This window comes from Neophocaena asiaeorientalis, unplaced genomic scaffold, assembly GCF_003031525.2.
Source record: "Neophocaena asiaeorientalis asiaeorientalis breed wild unplaced genomic scaffold, Neophocaena_asiaeorientalis_V1.1 scaffold59, whole genome shotgun sequence".
In the NCBI taxonomy this organism is placed as follows: Eukaryota; Metazoa; Chordata; class Mammalia; order Artiodactyla; family Phocoenidae; genus Neophocaena; species Neophocaena asiaeorientalis.
The window spans coordinates 11,798,074-11,809,527 of record NW_020174268.1 but is presented as its reverse complement, the minus strand read 5'-3'; the positions used below and the strand labels follow the sequence as shown (position 1 = coordinate 11,809,527).

The following is an 11,454-nucleotide window of genomic DNA, read 5'->3' as shown; positions in this document are numbered from 1 at the left end:
AAAAAAAAAAAAAAAAAAAAAAAAAATCATATTTTGTTTTATCTAAGCTTCGGGTAGCATTTAAGTGTTTTCCTGGGAAACTTGTTTACAAGGATTAAGCCCAAGATTAAATATTTTAATGACTAGATGGGGGAATGTTTTCTTTCTGCATCACTTCTCACCCAATTTAGGATATAAAGTATAAATCTTTCTGCAACAAACAAAGCTCCTTGAGAATCAGAGTCTGATTTCAAAACTAAGAAAATGTCATATTAAGTTTTTTAAACTTAAAACAGAAGGATAGTATGGAAACTCATACTAGTTTAAATGTTAAAGCCTAGGCATAAATCTTTATTTCTTCATCCCCTATAGGAGGAACTATAATCTACTGGTTAGAATTTCATTATAAGTGATCTCTATATTGTAAGAGAGCCCATAGAGAGGGCTGTCACCTCCATCATTTATGCTCCTTTAAATTCTCAGGAATATCACTGGACTTAGCTAAATAATAATCAGGTCACTATTGAGAATTGTTTCTTCTCAGCTAAGCAGTAACCAGGAAAGATCAAGGCATATAGCTACAATTCCAAGTGCATAAGGCACAAGCAAGTTGTTCTTCCAACTGTTCCCTTAAACTCTTGTGGATTTTTAGTGCATGGAACTGAATTAAATGGCAGGAATTTGCAGAGATAACCAGCCCAGTCTCTACAAAAAAAGAAAGAAAAAAAAAGAGGGAGGCAGTGAACCCCGTTAGTATCAAGTCAGACATTTTGGTCGGGGCTGGGCAGGTTTGGTGAGGAATGGAACCAGACAGAAGAAGGGGCTGCACGTCTGTAGAGTTGGAATGGTGACCTGGTCCTGGCTGGTGCTCTCAGAGTTTCCACAGGACTATCCTGATGTGAACTTGAGCTGCCTATTAGGCCCTTGAACTATGCAAGAATGCTTCCCAAGTGATAACCCTGGACTCCTGTGCCTCAGCCCAACTCTACACCTGCTCCTCTAGGCAAACTCTCCACCTCACCCGTCACCTCATCACTGTGAGTAACTTCATGGAAAACATTAGTTATGTGCCATGCAAACTAAGTTAAAATCTCTTTTAGGCCTCATCCCCACCAGCATCAAATGGGGTGATGTTGATGTGGAGTTCCCTGTGTCTTTGAGAAGGCTGAGGTTTACTTGAAGGTAAGTCTTCATCTTTGCCCCTTCGGCTGATTCCCCATGTGCATGCAATGGGAGTGAACCATAAGAAACCTGAGAGCTCTCTCAAGATCATCAGTAATGCCCTCTGAACCACCAACCACAGTGGCTCTCCTGCCCAAGGTTATCCATGAAACTTTCACATCGCGGAGGACTCACCATCACAGTCCATGCCATCAACGCTACCCAGAGACTGATGGTGGTCCCTCTGGCAAACCATGGTGTGAGGGTCATGGTGCTGTCCAGAGCATCATCCTTGCAACCAAAGGCACTGCCAAGAGTGTGTTCTAGATCTGACCTGCCATCTAGAGAGAGCTGCTAAATTCGACATCAAAAATGTGGTGGAGCAGGTGTCAGAGGGCTCCTGAAGAGCATCCTGGGCAACACTGAGGACTAGACGCTCTCCTGTGACTTTAACAGAGTCACTCACTTCTCCACCTTGATGCAGGGCCTGGCATTGCCCTCAGTGAACCTTTTGTTAAGCTTATTTGTTGGTATGAATTTGGCTACAGCAACCATGTGATAAACCTCATGGTCCATGTGGTTCCAAAGAGTAAGATTTCCCTGGAAAACAAGCCTAATAGCCTTGAGGTAGAGAGAGGTTCTCATCTGCTGAGAAGTCCTTGCCTCACCTCTAGCCCCCACCACAGTGAAAAACTCCCCTCCCCCACACAATTCCCATTCCAAGCACCTGAAGAACCCTACCTTGTCAGGTAGCATCAGCACAATCAATATGATACACTGTACCCAGAGGAGGGAAATCTACATGAGTTCCCCTCTGAGAATCACATCCAAGCTCTTTAGTATGGCCTTCCTCTTCCTAATTGAGCTCTCAGATTACTTTTCTGTACTCACTTCTAACCATTCATCCAACCCAATATCCTATACTTCAGCCATACTGACCTATTTGCTGCATTTTAACGACTCTGTTTTAGTGAATACTATTTCCTTTCCTTGAATGCTCTTTCTACGATCTTTGGCTACCTAATAGATGACAGCTAATCTTGAGGTAATTAATGTAACAGAGTGTCAAAGAAGGAAGTCAGAAAGGGCTGTGGAGAAAGGTCTTGATAATGAAGAGTTAGCAGTATATTATTACTCACTGATAAGCAAATCACTGATGATTATTGGTTGTGAAATAGCTAGACATGTGATGTTACTGAAAAGGCATGACCCAAATGTCACCTCTTCTTCATTGTTTTCCCTATCCCCATTCCCCACCTCCTAATAAAATATCTTCCTGCTAGAATTATTTCCTCCTCTACTATAATGAGAGAGCCAATCCACCACCTGTGAGGTCTTTCATTCCTAAGGTTCTAACAAAGAAATGAAGTTTCTTCACTTCTAAGGTTCTCATTTCTAAGGTTTACTTAGAAGGATTCCATTCCTTCCAGCCTCTTCTCTGAGTCCTTATAATATTATATTCATCTTTCCCTCTTTATTGGGGTCTTCCAGTCTATCTACAGTTATGCAGAGATGCCCCCACCCTGAGTCACTTGACCTTAGTTCCCTGCTAGCTAACATCAGTATTTCTAAACTTTCTCACCCAACTGTTCCAGTGGGCAATATACTGACTGGTATGTCCTCTGTTTTGTTATTAAGGCATTTCTCCACAGCCCCTTTCAGCTTCATCCTTCACGCTTTCCACTGTTATCCCAGTTCCCTCGAGATCATCTAACCAAAAAAAAAAAAAAAAAAAAAAAAAAAAAAAAAAAAAAAAAAAAAAAAAAAAAAAAAAAAAAAAAAAAAAAAATTGAGATACCAAATGCAATAGCCTTACTTTAATTTCTATTTGACATAGATGATCTATCCCAGCTCTTGAAATGCTCTCCTCCCCATTGTCTTCTTTCAGGACACCACAACGCCCTTGTTTTCTCCTGTCTTTTCAAGCACACCCTTCAGACTCTCATTTGGATTCCTCCCTCCTCTTCCTCCTTCACCCTAGATATACCCTGGATTCTCATCTCTTTAATAGATATTTTACTTTCACAATTTTAGCTATGATTCCTGTATGGATTAGTCCCATATGTAAGTACTGACCTCTCTACCAAGCTCTGGTTATGACTTCTGTCTGCCTATGGGATGCTTCCACTTATGGATACCACCAACACTTGGTACAACATCCCTACAACTAATTTTCATTATCTCTCTTCCAAAGACACCTGTGTGTCTATGTCTTACATTTCCCTTCCAGAAGAACCACACTGAAACCATGACCAAGAGATAAAGAGCTCTGCTACTTTTAAAGGCTTCCAAAAATGATAATTTCCTAAGCTTCTTTGGCAAACAAACTTTATAAACCAGGCTACAGAGAACTGAAGGAAAATGATGATCCTTTAACGTCTTAAGGTAGATAGAGTTCTGCATTTTAAGGCTATAGATTAAAAAAAGGCTAATTTTATAAGGAAAATCCCTTTTACGGAAGCACATAAAGAGATTTCGATAGATTCTTTAAAAGACAAGATAGGCTTAAGAGTGCTTACCTTAGAGGGATTATTTACATAAGATATAAGGCAAAAAGAGATCTTGGAAAAATAAGATGCTATATGAATGCAAAGATTGTTTCATTCTAATTATGTTAATTTAATTCATTTACTCCATGGGGATCATGCCTTAAAGATTTCAAAAGATTTAGTCATCTTCCTCTGTTACAGATTTACTTTAAATCTTTATCTCTTCGTCTATCTACCTTTTTGTCTAGAGGCTTTTGGTACAAAATGTTTCCATTAGAAGAAATATTTGACTAACCCTTTAAAATATGAACAGAATAACATCTATTCTGGATTGTTAGCTGTTCTTTGAATAATAAATCTTCCTGCAGTTAAAAATGGATAATTAAGGTCTGTTTTAGAGACTTGATTTCAGAGAAAGGAAGCTCAGTAATTAAAGTGAGAATGAAAAAATGAAAATGAAAACTGATCAGGAGTGAATAACAATTTTCCACTTCCATTTAAAGGAATCTCTCAGGCACTAAATTTTATTCACATTGCCACAGAGGCTACTCAAACTATTTATTTGCTTTCCAAATAGTCTCAGATTTTGGGTAAAGGAAATGTAAGCTATGTCATTTTGGCTCTATAAGATAAACAGGAATGAAAAGCAATTCAGAAGTTCATGTTGCAGTGGAGGTTGAGAAGGAGGGAAAAAGAGCAAGGATGTGTTGAGCAGGAGTAATTGGCCAAGCCCCTCTGCCCATTTCTTCCCCACAATTGCCTCTTCCTGGGAGAATCCCAGGCGGGCAAGGTCACTATGCCAGTTTTAAGGTTGCTGTGTCTTCAAAACCCATCTGCCTCTCAACATCCTTAAGCTGGCAAGGAACTGCTGGTCATAAGGGGCTGCTGTAGGTCTCCAGGACAGACTGTTCTACAAGAGGACCAAAGATGTAACTAACCGCAAACAAGGATGCCCTTTATCCACTCTCATGGCATGGCACTCAAATACATTCAAAATCATCGTGGCTTTTAGGTCAGCCCTAACAACAGGAGAGAGGCACCAAACTCCTGTGAGAGAATCCCAAAACACCTGAACCATCCTCTCCAAGAAAATCTCAAAATCTCATGGAAACTATCAGGAGAGGACCACAAGATGAAAATAAAGCTCTCTTTTTTTTTTCTAGACTAATAACGTTGACATTTCCAACGACAATCCACAGCATTCACACCAAACTAAATTGATTAATTATCTCACTTGTCACCTTCATAAAAGTTTAAGTTCTACTTGAGATGACCGGAGAACAGCTTAGCAAAAGTCAAACAAACTAAAACCAAAACCAATAATTGCTCATTATCAGTTGAAGAAGTTTAATTTTTAATATAACCTCTATTCCCTAAACTCTGTTTAATGAAGAAACTAAAGTATTAAAGACATCAATCTGCATAGGTAAGTCTTTAATACTTACAAAAAGTCTAAAGATAATCAAAACAGCCTATTATTAAAGGTTACATGTGGGAGAGTTGTGGGGTTTGATAATGCTCTTGTGGACTCCAGGTAGGCTGGCTCTAAATAGTGTTTGGTTACACATCTGTGCATGTGTTCAATCTGTTTGCTAATCTTAAACACGCTATCGATGTCAACTGTTGTATTTATGTTAACTTTTTTTTTTCAGATAGCTTTGAGTGGCATACAGAGGTATGGCTATCTTTCCAAATGATTTTTGTAAAATATAATAGAGAGATTGTGTCCAAAGCATTGGATAGTTTGTTTTTGTTCCACTATTTTTTACCATACATGCACAAACTCAATTGGAATAATATACTTGAAACTTCTCAGAATAATTACTTCGTTATTTTGATGTCTGAGAATTACAAATTACTGAATAGGACACAATTCCTGCTGCCACAGAGGGCAGGGAGGTGAGCCCAGAGCTTCTGTGGGTTGGCTCCAGCCAGAGCCCTGGCTGGGTGACATGTGGGTCTGAATGGCAGCTGCCTCACTCCAGGCAACCAGGGGCTGCAGGTCCTGCTTCATGGAAGCAGAGCCTTGCTGGAAGTATGTGCAGACCTGAGGCACCTCCCTGTATGTGTAAAGTGGCAGCTTGGACCCCCAGTGACAAGTCCCTTGGGTGAAGTTCCTGCATAGCCACTGGGAGTGGGGGCAGCTCTCCCCGGCATGGCCGCTGCTACCCAGCCTCGCAGAGTTGATCCCCTGTTGAGAATCCTGATTTATTTTCTAATCTAATTTGACACTCTCTTTTAACTGGCAAGTTTGGACCATTTACATCTATTTTTATTGCAATATCCTTGAAAATATTTCTATTGTTCTATTTTGTGTTTTCTGTTTGTCCTGCTATTTTGATGCTTTTTCTCTCCCTTCCTTTTTGCCTTTTGATTCCATTTTTTACAGTTACCTAATTTCCTTCTGAAATGCTGAAAGTTATTCACTACATTTTTATTTTATTTAACCCTTAACTTCATATTTATATATAACTTAAAATTAAAGTTAATATCTCCACCTTCCTCTAACAAATAAAAGATCTTAGAAAGTTTTAACTAAAACCACTTGCTTGCCAGATACTCTTACCCCATTTCCATTTCGAACTTAATTTTTTTTACATGCAAAATTAAATATTTTTTTCATAGACTCAACATTTTAGATTTAACCATATGTTAACCTTTGCTCATTTCTTCTTGCATCTCAGACACACCTTTAGTTTCTCTTTTCTTCTTCCTAAAGTTGTTTAGAAGCTTTAATGAGGATCAGTTGGTAATAAACGTTCCAAATTCGTTTGTTGAAAATGTCTTTATTTTGCCCTCATTCTTGAATGCAATTTTAACTAGATATATATTACCAGATAGACAATTTTTTTTCCAGCATTTTGAAAATATTGTTCTCCATCTCTGTTGTTGATGTTGAGAAGTCAGCTCTCTCACTAATCAATAGAGTCCCCCAAAGGGTGGTCTGTGGAGCTTGTTAGAAATGTAGATCTCAGACCCCAGCCTAGACCAATTGAATCAGAATGACTGAGATTCTCCAGTGTGTATTTGTTAAGTAAAATCTCTTAGAAAATGTTCAAGACAAGTTTATATTACTTAGATTTTCATATTGCAATGTGTTTCTTCGACAGAAAGGTCCCTATGTTATCATATTTTTTGTCAATATGCAATAATTTATTTTTTAAATGCTTCTCAGTGAAGAAACAGCCAAGCTGAAAAAATCCAAGATCTTTGACTTTAAAATTAATAGTTATATTCATAGACTCCATGGAAAATCTGTTTCCTGATAGTTCAGGGACCTTTCATCAAATTTGGTGATTCAGTTATCTTCCCAGAAAAGAATGTCAGCAGTTTAGGAATACTGGAACAATAGCCTCGTCTGGGCCCCTCGGTGCTTCCCCTCCACTGGCAAACAAGAGAAGGATAAAAAGCTTGAGCAGACATAAAATCAGACACAGAACCTAATGTGGGAAGAGGCATATTTTTCCTTACCGTGCTGATGGATGAATGGGAAACTTAAGACTTGAGTGTTTTAAAAGCTGGTGCTTTTAAGACTAATTATCTGTAATGACAATATGTCTGCCTGCTATGTAAATAAGAAGCTGGAATCAGACACATCTGTCATAATGAAATGTGACACAGGGGAGATTAGACAAAAGCTTTCTGTACAGTGAGATCTTGGATAAACTCTTCCTCTGACTAATAAAATGTTCAATTGTTTGAGATGCTTGCACTGAGACTGGGATGGCAATAGGACCAGATTGTTGCAGGAGTTTTGTATGGATGAGTTATGCAGATCCAACCTGACTAGTTCATGAAAGCTCAGTGGAGGCTGTAAAAATCTATCCATCAGCCATCGCCATTATCTGCATAGGGGTGCGGGATCCACAGAAAGCTGAGGACTAGTACCTGACATCATTGTTATCAGTTTATTTACATCGAGGAGCTCTTTCTGAAGAAATCCCTTTTCTCTCTCTCTCTCCATCCAGAAATCCTCATAAAACAGGCAGAAACTATTGTGACCTGAGCCTTCCCCTGCCTCACTCCTTCTCTCTCCTGTAACTTCCACCTTTCCCTTTCAGCTGGCTCTTTCCCATGAGCCTAAATCTGCACACATGTGTCTCCCATCTCAAAAAAGGAATTAACAAAACAAAGGAAGTCCTCTTTGAATTCTGCCTACCCACTTGGCAAGAAGTTTCTCACTCTCTCCCTTCACACTCAACTCACTGAAAGAGTGGTGCAATTCCATATCCTCCCTTTCATTCTCAAAGCGGTTCTAGCCTGGCTTCTGCCTGGATTCGGCTGTGAAATTCCTCTTGGTAAGATCACCAACAGCAGCAAGGTGGCAATGTCTTAGTCCTCACCTGGTTGGCCGTCTCCAGGGCACCCAGCGTCACTGATAACTCCCTGTCTTCCAGAGTTTCTGTACTCCCTTGGCCTCCAGGATCCCACTTCTCCTGCTGCATCTCACTTCCATCTTCTGCCCCCAACTCCTCTTCGTTGATCCTCTCATTAAACATTGGTGAGCCCCAGACTTCATTACGGGGCCCCTTCTCTTCACACCCACAGCCTCCCCACAAGGCTGAGAATCCCAAAATCTGTTATGTGCTGTTCAAACTCCTTCTTCATCCATCCTCACATAGATGTTCCACAGACACCTCAAACTCAATGTGACCAGAAAGGCTTTATTAAAAAAAAAAAAGGTTTCCTTCTGTATTTCTTATCCTCTCAGTTGCTCTAAACAGTAACCAAGAGATCAGCTTTGTCTCCTCTCTCTTCCCCAAAGTCTAGTCTCAATATCACTGAGTCCCATGGATTTCCCTCTGTCTTACCTTCCCCCTCTCTCCATTCTCATTGTCACCGCTGTAGTTCACACACTCATTATCCCCTGGCTGGAATACTGCCTCCTAACCAGTCTTCCTGTCATTATATTTGCTCCCTTCCAGCCCATTCACTTTACTCCCACCAGGGTGATCTGCTAAAGTTGCAAGCTTCAATCTGTTGTTGAAACCCTCTCTACTGGACATAAACTTATGCACCCTCCCAGATTTTTCAGCCTCCCTGTCTCGTCAACCATGGCCACTTCCAACCCCTCAGCACATGCCTGTGGAGATCTTCTTCCTGAACCCAGGGCCTGGAGCTTCTAACTCCCCTCTACCACTTCCAGACTCAGAGAAAGCACCACGTGTTAGTCCAGGTCCTCTGAGAAGCAAATGCCAAGATGCGAATAGACATGCAATGAAGATCTGATCCTGACAGAAGGAGAGAAGGATGAAAGTGTGGATGGAAGTGTCCTAGACTGCAGTGCAGTTCTAAGGAAATTTTGGCAGGGCCACTGGGAAGTTCTCAAGCTAAATCTCCTGTGAGAGGAGTCCCCTGTCTCCCAGGAATAGATCTGTCTTAATATTTCTGCTATGATCAGTCACTGGGGCAGAGAAGGAAGTGTGGCCTCTGTACAGCACAGCATATTTTCAGACCCACCAAGCAGTACTGTTGGACAGACGTAGAAGCAACCCAATGTATGATGGAAGTGGCACATTTGGGATGGGGCTGGAGCAGGTCCAAAACTATGAGTAAAGTACCAGTAACTTCTGGTCCAGACTGCCATGCTACCTACTTCTACCATATCAATGCCTCTCCTTCAACCCATGTATTTCCACTGACCAACTCTCAAAGGAAGAAAAGACAGGACTGGCTCACAGATGTATCATTATGCTGTGTTGGTGGAGCTGGAATTGGGCAGTTGTCACATGATAGCCCCAATTGTCAGTAACCCTGAAAGATGGTCTGATGTGGATGACTGACCTTGTCCAGCCAGTGCTTGTGCAATAGGCCCATGACCAGACCAGGGGTGACCAGGGTAGCAGGGATGAAGACCATGCATGAGCCTAATAACAAGGGCTTCTTGTCTTATGGCCAATCTGGTTATAGCCACTTTTGAGTGGCCAGTGTGCCAGCAACAGAGACTGAAGCTGCACCCTCAACACATCACCATCCTTTGAGGTGTCATCCTACAGCCTACCTAGTGGCAAGTCAATGACATCAGAGCTTTTCCACATTGGAGGAGAGAGTAATTATTACTCCATACCAATACTGATACAAATTCTGGATGTGGGGTTGCCTTTCCTTTATCATCACCACCACCAAAGCGTTTACAGAACACTTTATCTCTCAACGTGTTTTCCACACAATGTTCACTCCAACACGGGACCTTTTCTACAGCAAAGGAGGTGCAGAAATGGGCTTGTCACCAGGGGACTCACTGATAATACCAGGTACCCCACCATCTAAAAGCAGCCAGACCAACAGAATGATAAGCAGCCTGTTGAAGGCTTAGCTATGGGTCTAGTATCTTGCAGGGTTTGGTTGCTGTCTTCTAGGAAGTGACATACTGGCTAAATCAATAGCTGATATATAGTATTATGCCTCCAACAGTAAGAATATATGGGTCCAAGAACCAAGTGAAGTAGAAGTAGCCTCCTCACCACACAGGGGTCCATTTGAAATATTTGTGCTTTTATTCCCTATAATCTAAGGTCATACCCAATTAGAGGTCCTAGTTCCTGGGAAGGAGCATTTCTGCCTGTGTGAATAATGAGTTTCACTGAACTTAAAGTTAATGACTACCTGACCACTTGGGGCTTTCATGCCAATAGTTCAACAGGCAAGGAAATTATTTACTGTCTGATTGATGTAATTAAGGAGTTGGTGTTGACCCTCCACAAAATGAGGTCATAGGGGATAATATCTGAAACCCAAGGGATTCACTAGGTCTCTCTCAGCACTGCCATGCCCACTGATAATGGTTAATGGAAAATACAGCGACAATAACGCAAAAAGTACAGGACAAATAAAGGGTCAGTCCACTTGAAGTTCTGGGTCACTCCAGCAGGAAAGCAACTTAGACCAGCTGACAGTTGGCCGTAGGTAGGGAAATACAGAATGTCTGATAGAGGTGAGAGATGATAAATGTCAATTAGAGCCTCAGGACCAGCCCACTGTAGCTTATTCCACCAACCCACTTGCCTTAAGTGTCTCTGCAAATCACAACTAGTCACCATCTTGAAGGCAGCTCTGTGACAGTTTGACTTGGGGAAGCAGTGAGCACAGCCTGTTCTCACAACAATGGAAGTCCTGTAGTGTATGAGGGAGCCACATACAATGGAAGGTCACAAGCAGAGCTGAGGAGCACAAGAGGTCATCTATATAAGGCACATCCTATACTGGCCATTTGTTCTGCCACAATGACGAGTTCCATGTGGGCTCACGCAGTCCTGCTGCTAAGGCAGACACCTGGAGTCTCTGGTCCCTCTTCCTATTCCTAGACTCAGATGAAGCACCACACTATGAGGCACGGAACCTGGCTCTCCAGAAGGTGCCGGATGATGCAAGCCAGAAGTCCAGGGAGTTAACATTCTGCAGGTGAACTCTGTTCAGTGGGAGACAAGAGAAGGGAGGGTGCTAGCAGATGAACTCCCTCTCCATACACCCTCTGATGGACAGCTTTGAGACACAGTTTTTCTGTATAGCCTATTTGGGGGGGTTTCATGTGGCTGAGAAACTGGCTGTTTCTTCATGAAGCAACAGCCAGCTCCATAACTTAAGACGTTGTGTTAGCTCCCATCCATCCATGACTCATTTCACTTTCCCTCTATCACACTCCCTGACATTACCCTTCCCAGGACAGCATTCACATTTAATCCTTGCCTCGGGTTCTGTTTGGTAAAGAGCCTGGGCTAAGTCTCATTTCACTGCTTACTCTACCTAAAGAAATCCTCAGATACAGCTCCGCTGACATTTCCAGTCTCATCACGTGATGGTCCCCAGATCTCATCCTTTGGTAAAC

General features: G+C 41.6%; 1 pseudogene; it reads left to right on the top strand.

Annotated features, from left to right (window-relative positions):
- Positions 1 to 11,034, top strand: part of LOC112406690 (glyceraldehyde-3-phosphate dehydrogenase-like) — a 17,465-nt pseudogene extending 6,431 nt beyond the window's left edge.
- Positions 11,035 to 11,454: the final 420 nt, after the last annotated feature.